The 13,501-nt window shown below is 42.5% G+C and overlaps 1 protein-coding gene and 1 non-coding gene across 4 annotated transcripts in view; one reads left to right on the forward strand and one right to left on the reverse strand.

Annotated features, from left to right (window-relative positions):
• The window catches only part of LOC145392515 (uncharacterized), a 356,359-nt gene that overhangs the window by 193,942 nt on the left and 148,916 nt on the right, over nt 1–13,501 (forward strand). The window lies entirely within an intron of this gene.
• LOC145392613 (5S ribosomal RNA) lies at nt 12,083–12,201 on the reverse strand. The gene has a single exon (XR_013896044.1). It is a non-coding gene; the product is annotated as a 5S ribosomal RNA (ribosomal RNA).

Raw genomic sequence — 13,501 nt, forward strand, 5'->3', positions numbered from 1 at the left:
GATTTCTTCCTGTCTTTTCACCAAATCCCATAAAGCATTAATCATCTACTATGAACTGACTAATGTTCGAATGTATGGCCTGTCTCCAACCGAGACTTAGACTCCGCTCTTGCCAGGGGGGTAAAGAAACTAATGCTCGTGATAGAACATTACAGTACAATACTGATTTATTGTAAGTGCCTTTAAGTTAAGTAAGTGCATCACCTACCTCTCCAGTATAATCTTCTCTACTGTACAGACCCGACTGATGGACCACTTCAGCTATGTTCATCTCAGTAAGATAAACAAAAGACATGTTTATCAGTGTACAGTACAGTATTATTATATACATTATACCATTTGATTTTTGTTGTGAATGTACAATACAGTGAAATCCCGCAATGGTAATGAAAATAGTTGGTGATGCCCCGATGAAAAACCGTTGGTGTGATCTTGACTAATGTCTGATATTTCAGAAAAAGCCCAGGTTAGGAGGGGGAAATCTGGATATTGCTTTTATTGGAATGTCACTTTTTTTCGGAATGGCTTGGGCCCCAGTTAGTCCGTTGTAGTAAGGTTTTACTATAATGTGAAAGGAGGATAGGTTGTGTGTATTTAATGTTATATGTATATTTTAAAAACATTTTGATCACCTTTATTTTCTGGGATATGTTCTTGTAAAGAACCCCACTATGCACCAAGGCATTTCGTACTGAGTAACATAGTTGTGTTGCCCGAAACTGTATCATTAAGTGAATACATCATAACATCATTTCATTGAGGACCCCAGTGTGGTATTTAACCCGTTGATTGCGAGCCACAGCTCAGGCTGGGTAGCGTCACGTTGCGAGCCACAGCTCAGGCTGTGCTGTCCGTGCATCACCATGAACAACTCGACCCCCGTGCAAACTTACGCATGGCGCTACACAAAGACAGAGAGAGAGTGAGAGAGAGAGATTTTTTCTTTTCATCAGATGATGCCGTGGATGTTTATCTTCAAGTTTGTAATAAACAATTTTTTTTTTTTCACTGCTGTGTGTATACTTACTCATGTCCCTATGCAAAGACAGAGAGAGAGAGAGTTTTTTTTTATTTTCACTAGATGATGCCCTGGATGTTTATATTCAAGTCTATAATAAACAAAAACTTAAAAAAAAAAAAAAATCCTTCGTTTTTTGCACACCACGGGGTGGGATAGAAAAAGGTAATTGCGCAGTCCACGGGTTAATGGATAGTTTTGTGTAACCCAGTTCTGAAACCAACCATAGTGTGGTGTCATAGCTATCTGAAGCTCCTCATACTACCACTGTAAACCATTGTACTGTAGATTATTGTCATTTGTATAATAATAATATGTCGTAGGTGGTGGCGACCATCATCCACTTACTTGATGTAGTGCTGCCTACTTCTTCCTTAGCCTTTATCATTCTTTTTCTGTGCCTGTCCTCCTCTCTTCCTGTTTCTCCCATCTTTTCTGTCACTTCTTATTGCTTTTCTTTCCTTTATAGGTGGCTTTACATTGAGTGACAAGCCAAATGGTTTCCTGTAAGCCAGGAAACCATTTACAATGCTGGGTGGTAACCATATAACCAAACCCTATGTGCTCCCTACGTGTCAGCAAGTGGGTTGGTGGACGGTTAGTGCCCCTCCCTGTAAAACAAATAACTCAAAGTCAAATGGCCACCCCTTATGGGATTGTGGCATCTGGCAATAGATAGATAGATAGATAGTATAATAATAATCTGCATAATAAAAAAAGACTGGCTGGCTTGGATACAGATAAAGATAGATTCTGGGATGACTTGATATGTGTGGTAATTGGTATGGGGGTTGACTAGATTAACTAGAGAGGGGACTTAAATGGTCATGTGGGTGAAGCAGCTCAAGGATTTGAACGAGCACTTGGGGGATGTGCATATGGTATGAGGAATGTGGAAGGGGAAAGAATACTCAGATTTGAATAGGCTATGGACATGATTGTGTGCAACACAGATTATAGGAAAAGAGGGAGTAGGTTGATTATATATGAGTCTGGGGGAAATAGTAGCGAGATTGACTATTTTCTGTTCAAGAGGGCTGATAGGAGGTTGGTGAGGGATGTTAAAGTTATAGGAAGCGAAGAGTGTGTGCAGCAGTACAAATTACTGATATGTGGCATGGTGCTTAAGGAGCAGGTAGTGAAGAAGAGGACCTATGAGGTGCTACCCAAAAGTTCTTAAAATTTGACTAAAGAAGAAAAAAAGCTTACATCACGTCCTGATCACCACAGTCCCGGTCAAAGTAGTCTCCCTAGGCATGAAGACATTGATTCCAGGGTTTCTCCCACAATCGGAATGGGTTCTGGAAGTCCTTTAGCATCAGCTTATTCAGGACCTTCTGTGATTCCTCTTTGATCTTCTCAATGGTGTCAAATCTTAGCCCAGCCCTTTCAGCCAGATTTTAATTTTTGGAATGGGGAAAAAATCACAGGGGGCCAAATCTGGTAAATATGGCAGTGGGGGACAACTGGCATGTTTTTTTTATAATAAAAACTGCTGAACAAAAGCTGTTTGCGCCAGTGCATTGTCATGGTGAAGCACCGATTTGTTTGTGCACCACTTTGTCTGGACATTTTCGCTTCACATCCTCCCAGAGCCATCTCAAAACGTCACAGTAGAACTTTGCATTGATGGTCTGTCTGTGAGGCACGAATTCCTTATGACAAATGCCCTCCATGTCGAAGGAAGTGATGAGCATTGACTTCACATTGCTCTTGATGTTACGTTTTGTCTTTGGTCGGGGCAAAGCTGGACTCTTCCACTGAGATGATTGTTGTTTGGTTTCTGGGTTGTACCCATAAACCCAGCATTCATCACCAGTAATGACACTTGAGAGAAAGTTTAGGGTAATTTCTGGCCATTTCCTTGAGCTCCATGTAGACCTTCATGTGATGCTGCTTTTGCTCATCAAGCAGGAGCCTTGGGACAAACTTGGCGGTGATGCATCTCATGTCAAGGTCGCCAGCCAAAGTACATTGACAAGTTCTATTCGATAGGCTAACAGTATCACAAATATTGTGGATTGTCCTCCTGCAATCTTTGAGGATGGTTGCACGAACTTTGGCCTCATTGTCAGTTGAGCTGGTGGAAGGGCAACCAGAACGTGCATCATCATCTGTTGATGTTCGTCTGTTTTTAGAACACTTACTGTACACCAGTCATGGGTTTGTGTAACCCCTAAAGCATTGTCACCAAATGCTTGTTTTAACATTTATGAGTTTCTGACTCATTCTTCCTGAGTTTCACACATAACCTGATACACTCACGTTGCTCTTTCACATCCTCCATTTTTGAGATTACAGAATTTGCAAATTAACCCAAACACAGTGATAAAAAAACACACACATGCAGTGAACACATCCACCCTGCACAATACCACTTTGCATATGAACAGACAAAGGGTGCTTGCACTGCCTCCTATTAGCCACACACTGTATGACAAGTGATATCTGCCCTGCTTTCAAATTTTGGGAATTTTGGGTAGCACCTTGTATGCACCTAGGAGGAAAATATGGAAGTTGAAAAACCAAGCAGTGAGGGATGCCTTATATAGGGAGAACTGTGGCTGAATAGGGAGCTGTTGACAGAAGTGTTAATGAACAGTATAGAGCTCTCAAGGACAATCTCCTGAAAGTTACTGATTAAGTGTGTGCATGGTCAAGGGGTCCTCCAAGACAAGGTAACATGTTCGTGGGCTGAGGTACAGTTAAGGAGAAAGAAAGGCTTTTCCGGGAATGGAAAAGGGGTGGTAACAGAGAGGAATACTGTACTTGGCTACCAAGCATAGGACTAGAAAAGAGTTATACAGGGCAAAATGTGAGTCTCTGATACTATTACTGGGTAACCTAAATAGTGTTGAATGGAAGAGTATGGTGTTTAAGGTGGCAGATAAGATGAGGAGAGAAAGCAAGGATATCCTAGGTGTGAGGAGAGAAAACAAGGATATTCTAGGTGAGCAGTTTGTGAAGAATGATGAGAGGAAGGTAGTGGTGGACAATGAGGGTATTAAAGACACTTGGAGAGAGCATTATAACCAGTTGCTGAATGGGGAGTTTCTCTGGAACATGGAAAGTTTGTCACTGGATCCAGTGTTTGGCCCATGGCCTTTGATTGATGCTGCTGCTATAAGCTGGACAGTAGACAGGATGCAGTTAGGGAAGGTGGCAAATGTGTCAGGATTGACTGCCGAAATGCTAAAGGCCTCAGGAGGTATAGGAGTGGGTTTAGTTACTGAGTTGATAAATACTGTATGGCTATATACAGGTATGAGTGTGTTGTCCCAGAGGAATGGCTGAAGAGTGTGATTGTAAATGTGCACAAAAGGAAGGGTGTTGCCCTGGAAAGAGGAAATTATAGAGACATAAAACTTTTACCCTGCACTAGGGTGGGAAAGGAGGTCTGGATGATGATGAATGATGATGATAAAATTTTTGGATCAGGTAATTATGGAGAGTCCTAGAAGGTAAGATTAGGGAAAAAGTGAATGTTGATGAGGTGCAGTTTGGGTTTATGCCAGGAAAAGGAGCCACTGATGCTATATCCATTATTTGCCAGCTTCAGGAAATCTGTACAGTATAGGAAAGAAAAGGGAGCAGTACTTTTTTTTTGGCAAAGGCCTTTGACAAAGTCCCTCGGGAAGTGATGAAGTGGGCAATGAGAAAGCTTGGGAACAAGGAGTGGCTCATTAGAGTGGTTATGGCTATGTATTTGGGTGTTCACATCCAGGTGAAAGTGAGTGATTTGAGTTATGAGTTTCCATGAGTATTGGCATGCATTAGGGGTCAGTGTTGAGCCCCTTATTGTTTGCATGTTGCTTAAAACTCTCAGTGACTTGAGAAATGGACTCCCATAGGAGATGTTGTATGCTGATGATTTGGTGTAAATTGCATAGAATGAAAGGGAGATGGAAGGAAGATTTAGGAAGTGGAGAGATGGAATGGAGCACAAGGGTTTGAGAATAAATGTGAATGAAGTAAAAGTGATTATGTCTAGGGTTGGTGGCGGTACTGTCAAAGCAGAGGGAGAGTGGCCATATGCAGTTTGCCACAAGGGCATGGGAAGTAACTCCATCTTGTACAGTATTTGTGATAGGTGGATGCATAAGAGATGTAGTGGTATCAGAGGTAGACTGCGACATAAAGCTGATTTCGTGTGTGTGGTGTGTTGAGGAGAGCAAGTAGAGATTGTCAGGCATGAAAAGATTGATCTTGAGCCTCTTAAGTGTGTGGAAGAGTTTTGTTATTTGGGGGACATTTTATGTGCTGGAGGTGGGGCTGGAGGTAGCTCTGTGGCTAGGGTAAGGAGTGATTGCAGGAAGTTCAGGGAGCTGTTGCATCTCCTGACATCAAGAGAGCTATCCCTCCATATTAAGGGATCTTTCTATGTGGTAAGTGTTAGGAGTATGATGCTGTATGTTAGTGAGACCAGGGCAGTAAAGGAAGAGGATATTTGTTGGCTTGGACTTAAAGAAATGGCAATGATTAGATGGATGTGTAATGCATCCTTCAAGGCAACACCTGGGAGGGCTAGGTTTGTGATTTGGAGAGTTGAGAAGTAGGATGGGACTGGAGTGTATTGGTGTTTTGATGAGGAGGGGCAGATTAAGATGGTTTGGTGATGTGGAGAGGATGAAGGGTGACAGTTGGGTACAGAAAGTGTGACGTGTGAACATCAGGGGTAAGGTTGTGAGAGGCAGACCAGAAAAGACCTGGGACTAGGGCATAGAGTGTGACCTCAGGGATAAGAGATTGAATAGGGAGGCTGCCAGAGATGGAGCAGCGTGAAGAGCCGCCACTAAGTGAGCAAGGGTGGCACATACAAGGATATTGGAGCATTTATAAATGATACAGTACGACTGTACTTCAGATACAATGGAACCTCAAAAGTTCAGAATGATTGTGATCATGAACTGCTCAAACTTTTGAAAAATCTGAAATTTGAATGTAGTACAGGTAACTCTGGTTTACTATTGACTGACAACCGATCATTCACTTCCATGATCTGTAGGGAACTACAGTGATCTTTTGGTTATTGTGCATAATTGTTACCGAGCTTAGTGTGTGATAACAAAATTGCATGGTAATGAAAGTACAGAACCTATGAGATTTATCCTAACTGGTACCAGGCACCTCACTCATAAACCCAAATTTTTCCTTTTGCAACAATTTATACCCACTGAGTACATATTGGGTGATGTAAAAAATTATAACTTTCAAAGAAGAAGTGATGATAATACTGTAATAATAAAAAATCTGGGCTTTTGTTTCTCAGAAGTGCCATTACTATCTATCTATCTATCTATCTATAGCCCGACGCCCTAATCCCGCAAAGGGTGGCTGCAGACAAAACGCCTCCAACTCACCCCCTCCCTCATATACCTCTCAACTCCATCCCTCCACCTCATCCTCGGTCTACCCCTCCCTCTCCCTCCCTCCACCTCACCTACATACACCCTCTTAGTCAGTCTTTCATTCTCCATTCTCTCTACATGTCCAAACCACCTCAGTGTATTTCTAATCTTCTCAACCACATCCACATCTACCCCACAACGTTCCTTCACTTCTTCATTCGTCAGCCTGTCCCTCCATGTCACTCCACATGCTCCTCTTAAGTAACTCATTTCCACTGCTCTCACTCTTGACTTGTTTCCCTCTTGCAAGGTCCACGCCTCGCTTTTCATACGTCAGGGTAGGGATCACAATACTGTACTATCATGCAGTGACTTCTTAGCTTCCATACTCACCTCCCTATTTCTTATCACTGCTTTCAGTGTACCAACAACCTTCCTTCCCTGCTGTACCCTTTCACATACTTCATCCCCCAAAGTTCCATCCCTACTCATCACACTACCCAAGTACTTGAATGCACTCACATTCTCCATATCCTCACCATCCAACCTCACTGCACACTCTGTGACTTTATTCCTCTCAAACACCATAACTTTACTTTTGTTTACATTAACTTTCAGCTTCCTCCTCCTACACACTGTCCCAAATTCATTCACCAAACCTTGCAAGTCCCATTCATCTTCACTCAACAATACTGTATCATCAGCAAACAGCAACACTGGAGGCTTCCAAATCTCACCCTCATTCATTAGGGCCAGCCCCACATCCCCATTACTACCATTACTACCATTGGGAATTCACTAGCACTCAACACACATATACATTATTTTTACAATTACAAGAATTGTGACATCTCTTGTATACAGTACAAACTTCATCAGTAAAAAAAAAAAAAAAAAAAAAAAAAAATGAAAGAATACTCCCCCAGTAACCCTTCTTGTCGTAAAATGCGACTAAAAGGGTTGGCGGAGGGTTAGTGCCCCTCCCCGGAAAACAACTAACTAAAAAAACAAACAACAAGCCTCGGACAAGGACTGACCAAATGATGACGGCCCAGGACCAGACAAAGGACTTGGTAATGGGTACTTGGAATGTAAGAGGAGCGAATGATGAGGTGAAAGAGAGAGAGATTGTCCAGGTGCTTGAGGGTGCGAAAGTGGATGTATGTGGAATAACTGAAAGAAAATGGAGAGGAGAAAGTGTGAGAGAATGGGAGTATGGATGGGGTATATGTGCAGGAGTAGGTGAGAATGAGAGGGCGAAGGAAGGAGTATGTATAGTTGTGAGTAAAAGATGGAAGAAGAGCATAAGACAGTATGAATCAGTTGGGTCAAGGATTGTGTGGGTAAAGTTGAAAGTTGGAATACAAATTTGGGCAATTGTGTGTGTGTATGCGCCAACGCAAGATCGTGCTAGAAGAGTGAGAGAAGAGTTCTGGACAAATGTAGAAGTGTGCATGGAAAAGTTTGGAAGGAATGAGAGAGTGTTTTTGATTGGTGATATGAATGGTAAAGTTGGGAATGCGAAGGTGGATGGAATAGTTGGTGAGTGGGGTGTGCCTGCTGAGATAGATGAGAATCGGAGTGCGTTAGTGGACATTTGTGCTGGGAGGGGGTTGGTGGTAGCCAATACCCTCTTCAGGCATAAAATGATCCACAGGTATACATGGCGAGTGATGAGAAGGGTGGGTGGTGAACTGAATGAAAGGAAGGCAATGATTGATTATGTGTGTGTGGATGAAAGGATACGAAGATGTGTAATGGATGCAAGAGTGTATAGAGGTTGGGGGAGTGGACTTTCTGACCACTACTTGGTGGTGGCCAGAATCAAGGTCCAATTAGAATGGAGAAATAGAAGAAGGGAAAGACGAGAGGAAGGAGTAGTTGCAAGGAGAGTGGAAAGGTTACAAGAGGATGAGAAAAAGGCAGAGTATAAGAGAGAAGTGGAGGAACGATTGGGCAAATATGAATTGGAGCAGATGGGAGACGTGGAAGGTATGTGTAGGATATTTACAGAAGTAATATGTGCAGCATGTGATGTGGTGTGTGGAAGGAAGAGAAGACGGAGGGGGGTGCAAGGAACAGCGTGGTGGACTGAAGAGGTGAAACAGGCTGTGGCACAAAAGAAGAAAGCATACAATGAATGGATGAGAAATAGGGGCGTGGAAGAAGTTGAGAGGCAGAAGAGAGAGTTATATGTAGAAAGAAAGAGAAAGGTGAAAAGATTAGTAAGAGAGAGTAAGAAGAGAGTGGATGAGGAATTTGGAAGGAATTTGAGTGTAAAGTGGAGGGACTGTAAGAAGATGTTCTGGAAAGAGGTGAAAAGAGTAAGACAGGGTGGAAGTGAAGTTAGCAAGGGAGTGAAAGATAAAAATGGTAGATTACTAGTGGAGAAGGGAGAAAAAGTGAGCAGATGGAGAGAACACTTTAAGGAATTGTTGAACGTAGAGGATGGAAGTAATGCGAGTATAAGTTGCTGGGGAATGGCTGGAAGAAGGAGGGAGGTGAGAAGACAGGAAGAAATCAGTAGGATAGAAGTTGTGGAAGCAATGAAGAAAGTTAAATCTGGGAAAGCCCCAGGAATTGATGGAGTGTGTGGTGAAATGCTGAAGCATGGAGGAGAGATAGTAGTAGAATGGATGTGGAAGATGTGCAGATTAGCCTGGGAGGAAGGTAGAGTCCCGGAGGATTGGAAGTCAGGTATAATTATTCCCTTGTACAAAGGAAAAAGGGAAAAAGAAGTGTGTGGTAATCATAGGGGCATTTGTCTTCTTAGTATAATAGGAGAAGTGTATGGTAGGATACTTATTGACAGAGTTAGAGAAGAACAGAGAAATTAGTTGGAGAAGAACAGGGAGGCTTTAGGAAGGTTGTGTAGATCAGATATTCATTCTTAGATCTTTCATGGAAAAGTTTCTAGAGAAGGGAAAGAAGTTGTATGCGGCTTTCATGGATTTGGAGAAAGCATATGACAAGGTGGATAGACAAGGATTGTGGAAAGTGTTAAGAATATATGGAGTAGATGGGAAGTTGTTGAATGCTGTGAAGAGTATGTACGATGATGCGAAGGCTGCAGTGCGTGTGGATGGTGAACTAAGTGAATTTTTCTCTTTGAAAGTTGGGTTGAAACAGGGATGTGTCATGTCTCCATGGTTGTTCAATCTGTACATGGATGGGGTAATAAAAGAGGTACAAGGTAGGGTAGTGGATGTTGGAGTGGCCCTGGTGAGAGAGGATAGTGTTTGGAAACGCCCTGTACTGTTGTTTGCAGATGATACTGTGTTGTTGAGTGAAGACAAAGGGGAGCTGCAAGGCTTGGTGGATGAGTTTGGGAGAGTGTGTAAGAAACGGAATCTAAAGGTGAATGTAGGGAAGAGTAAAGTGATGGTCTTTGAGAGAGGTGAAGTCAGTGAATGTACAGCGAGGTTGGATGGTGAGGAATTGGAAAATGTGAGTACGTTTAAGTACTTGGGTAGTGTGATGAGTAAGGATGGAGGTTTGGAGGGTGAAGTGCTTGAAAGGGTACAACAGGGAAGAAAGATTGCTGGTTCTTTGAAAGCAGTGATAAGAAACAGGGAAGTGAGCATGGAAGTGAAAAAGTTACTACATGACTGTATTGTGATACCAACTCTAACGTACGGAAGTGAAGCTTGGACGTTGTTGGAAGGACACAAGTCAAGAGTGAGAGCAGTGGAAATGAGTTATTTAAGAGGAGCCTGTGGAGTCACATGGAGAGATAGGCTGACGAATGAGGATATAAAGGAACGTTGTGGTGTTGATGTGGATGTGATAGGGAGCGTTATGAGGAACACACTGAGGTGGTTTGGCCATGTGGAGAGGATGGAGGGTGAAAGACTGACGAAGAGAGTGTATGTGAGTGAGGTGGAGGGAGAAAGAGGGAGGGGGAGGCCGAGGATGAGATGGAGGGATGGGGTGGAGAGGTATATGAAAGAGGGTGGTGTGAGTTGGGAGCAGGGCAGTGAAATGGCGGGGGACAGGGCGACTTGGAGGCGATTTGTTTGTGGCCACCCCAAACGGGATTGAGGCGTCTGGCAATAGATAGTTAGATAGATAGAATAATTAAACCCTTTTATCATCTGTCACAGAACCTCTCTCCAGCTTGTAGCTTTTTGAAAAGAGAAAGGCATTTAGCTGTCTCTTGAAGGATTCAACAGAAGAGAGTTGTCTGATGGACAGTGACAATCTGTTTTATAACCTAGAGGCTCTGTACATAGAAAAATTATCAGAGAAGGATGACTGGTGAACGGCTTCAGGCGCGTCAAGACACAAGGAATCATCTTCACTATGTAACATCACCCCATGACGTGTCGATGGGAATTTGAACATTTCGCAAGATACATCAGTTCACTAAACTTAAGAACACTCTTTGTAATAAGACCCAGTTTAAAGTCAGTTCCAGCCTGTACTGGTACCCAGTGCAGCTCAATTAGGAACGGGGTAGTCGAGGTTCTCGGGGGGAGACCCAACACTGACTGAACTTCTGTTAGTTCACCTCGGTCCCAATTAGCATGTGATCAAGTAGTACAATTCCCAAATAGTGCAAGCTGTCCCTTAATATCCATGTCTCAAATTAACAATGCTGGTGAAGCCACCACAGCAGATGATATGATTTCTGCAGCATCTATCAAGGATGCATTACAGGAGGTGAGACAAGATGAGGTTACACCGATGACAGAAACACCAGAAATACCAGGAGAGCTCTCCTTAATGCAGATCAGCTGAATCTTGGCTGCTGCAGATGTTGAGACGCCTTAACCCTTTGGCTGCAACTCAGCGAGGAGAAATAGGAAAAAAGTGGTGTGTTTTCAACTCGTATTTTATCCCACTTATCTTTAACCTTAAGAGTTAATATGTTTGTTAGACAAACTTCAGTCTTTCTACTATCGTTTGCAACAAACTGCATGTCTGTATGCTCTCCAAGCTCGGAGAACAATTTGAGAGAATACAAAGTGTATTTTGATCATCTGATGCCGGAAAGAGCCCAGTGAGATGGATATTTCCACCACCACAAAATTTTTTTCCATACAAACTAGGGTTACTGCCACATTACCTCATCACAATAATTACAATAATAATAATAAATAAATAAAAAACACTTTAGCCAGTCTCGTATGGTTTTATTACAGTATTCCAGTGTTTATGCTAGACTTTAGTGAAACAGTATTCATAAGAGGAAAATCATTACAAACTTTATAAAGCTTCATTCATTCATGCATTGCCGGATGCCATGTATCCCAAACGGGGTGGCCAAGGGCTTAGAGTTAATTGTTTTACAGGGAGGGGCACTAATTCTCCACCAACCCCACTTGGCACATAGGGAGAACGTTTTGCCAACAGCATCTGGTGTTCCCAGGCGGTCACCCATCCAAGTATTAACCAGACCCAACGTTGCTTAACCTCGCTGATCGGACGGGAAGCGGTGTACTCTTGCCGCTTTCTTTTATCAAACATTGATATGGTGTCATGAGTCATTTCATAGCATAGCTACACAGTTTACAACCGCAAAATTGTTCGCTTCCAAATGTGCTTAGCATGTGCCTTATTTTTATTATAGCCAAAATATCACTAAATTCATTCATTCATTCATTGCCAGGCTCCATGTATCCCAAACGGGATGGCCAAGGCTTAGAGTTAATTGTTTTACAGGGAGGGGCACTAATCCTCCACCAACCCCACTTGACACGTAGGGAGAACGTTATGCCAACAGCATCTGGTGTTCCCAGGCGGTCACCCATCCAAGTACTAACCAGACCCAACGTTGCTTAACTTCGCTGATCGGATGGGAAGCGGAGTACTCAACGTGGTATGGTTGTATTTTATCACAGTATATTATAAAATAACACTTTCAGCCACTCTAGTATGATTTAAGTGCAATTTGGGTGTGTACTACTTCATATTATTTGCGAGAGAGAGAAGGGAGGGCAGCAAACCGGTTTAGACGAGCTCATTGAGGGTATGTGTAGGTTACACGTGTGCGTGTATGTACGTATACTGTTATTATACTAGGGTAATTATCAGTGTTTAAAAGTTTGACCCCTAAAGTTGGAGTCACTCATCCTCCAAATGAATTTTTCCCCATAAGTTATGTGTTTCAAGGAGTGCGATATCAAATAATGCACGCTCGCACATCCACCATATACAGTACAATCCCAGTTAACCGGGTGGCTTGGGGAATTTACCTTCCCGGTTACAGATTTTTCCCGTATTTCTGATATTCAAGTCAAATCTATACAAAGGCTATCACAGCAGTAAATACAGTTCAGGTACTCACCAGTCACATTAGGGGTTACACTAAGAGATTCCGCCTGAAAAACTGCCTTGTAAACACACACCATGGTCATAACGCACGAGTGCAATGTCTAGCAATTTCCAGTACTGCAAATTGCACCAGTCCATTGTTTACCGAATTACTGTATTCATTATATGTACTGTACTCATAAAAATTGAAAAATAAAATAAAGAAATAAAAGCTTGAACATTTATTAGTGAACTGATGATGTGTTAAGCCTGCACTGTAGAATTATCACGACACCTGTGGCCCCACGTGAGTTTGTTTACGTTTCCGACTGTTCTTCTTCTTCCCCACTTGACTTCCATCACTCCACCCCTCACCCGCCACTTAGCTGTTTTGCAGAAAATAAAATAAATGATGTATGTATGAAATGCAGGCATATTATTTATTTATTTTTCTTCCAACAAAGTAAACTTTCATTCTTATTAACATTTATATTCAGCCATTAGTGTTTTATAATGTTCGCCTTTTTCAAGTCTGTTGCATATGTCCAGCTTCTGTTTCAAGGTAAGCACGATACGCTTACGATTAGTTTGCACTTTAGGCATTTTGGAGTGTACAAATTACCGTCTATCAGCGGAACACAACAGCAAGATAGCATGTTTACTGTCTGGTGGCAAAACGCTGACTGGTGATTTTTGGAGGGTGTGGAGGGTGACTGAATTCAAGTAGGGGAAAGAGGGGGAGAGGAGGGGTGGTTAAGAGGATTTGCTAGGGATTTACATTAGCCGGAAATGCTTTTACCTCACTTTGTCTGACTTCACCCAGCCTCGCGTGACACGATCAAACGGCGGTTTGGCGGTCCATTCAAATTGGCGCACAGTT

This window comes from Coenobita brevimanus, chromosome 22, assembly GCF_032717465.1.
Source record: "Coenobita brevimanus isolate Jiangsu-jjx chromosome 22, ASM3271746v2, whole genome shotgun sequence".
NCBI classification, from domain to species: Eukaryota; Metazoa; Arthropoda; class Malacostraca; order Decapoda; family Coenobitidae; genus Coenobita; species Coenobita brevimanus.